The sequence below is a fragment of the Girardinichthys multiradiatus genome, chromosome 18, assembly GCF_021462225.1.
Source record: "Girardinichthys multiradiatus isolate DD_20200921_A chromosome 18, DD_fGirMul_XY1, whole genome shotgun sequence".
Classification (NCBI taxonomy): domain Eukaryota; kingdom Metazoa; phylum Chordata; class Actinopteri; order Cyprinodontiformes; family Goodeidae; genus Girardinichthys; species Girardinichthys multiradiatus.
This window is the reverse complement of record NC_061810.1, coordinates 25,480,909-25,481,948: the sequence shown is the minus strand read 5'-3', so window position 1 is coordinate 25,481,948 and position 1,040 is coordinate 25,480,909.

Below are 1,040 nucleotides of genomic sequence, written 5' to 3'. Positions count from 1 at the left end.
GTTTCCTTCTCCGTTTTTCATATTTTGCATTTTATGTTCATGTGCTGAATTTTGATCATATTTTTCTTTTGTTTGCTCCTTTTTGTCAGTTAATGGATCCTTCATCCTCCTCCTGCTTCTTAATTGTCTTCTGTTTATATACATTATATTAGTGGCCAAATTCTTTGGTACCCCCTTGTAAAGTCTTCCAAAATAAATTCACCTTTTTTCACAGTAGCAAAATATAGTTTCTGACTCCAACTTGTAATTTTAGTATATTTATTGAGTGGGAAAAATTAATGTTTAGGAATTCAAATTTTTAGGATTTTTTTTGAGAAAATAATATAGTAAACCTATTACAGTAAACTGAAACATTTTACTATGACAGCGATCCAAAACATAAGGTTAAATGAACACAGAAATGGTTTACCAGCCACAAAATCAGCCTTCTTCCATTGTGATCTCACACCCCAGACCTAAATACCAAAGAAGACCTCTGGGGCAAGATCAAGAGAAGTAAGCAAAAGAGACGGACAACGGCTGTTTGTTGCATCATCTCCTTGTCCTCCTCCACAATACCACAGTTTATGTAGAGAGAAGGGCTTGTTTTATGAATAAAAAATGGATGCATGAATAAAAATAGATCTGACAAAGTATTATCATTTATTAGCATTTTTCCTATGGTATTAACTTCAAAGTAATATGTGTTAAATAATATTGATGATTTGTTTTTCTTCTGAGCAGATTTTGTTTGTTTTATTGAAATCAAGCTGAATACTTTACAATAAGCAACTTGTAAAGAGTAAAAATGTTAGTATAGATTGCCAGTTTCTTTTTTCCAATTTCAGTCCTTGCAAATAAGTATTGTGCTTCTGTCTCATAATCCTCTCCACTTTGATAGCTTGATGAACACTTGAATCTATACTAACGGTATAACTCCTGATGCCAGAGACTGTATGCAAACTGTAATGCAATCATGGCAGCCTGTATGGAAGCATGACAAGAAAAAGCCATCGTTAGGCAGCAAAAGCCTTGAGACTGTGGTCCAGCTGGAAGGTTCA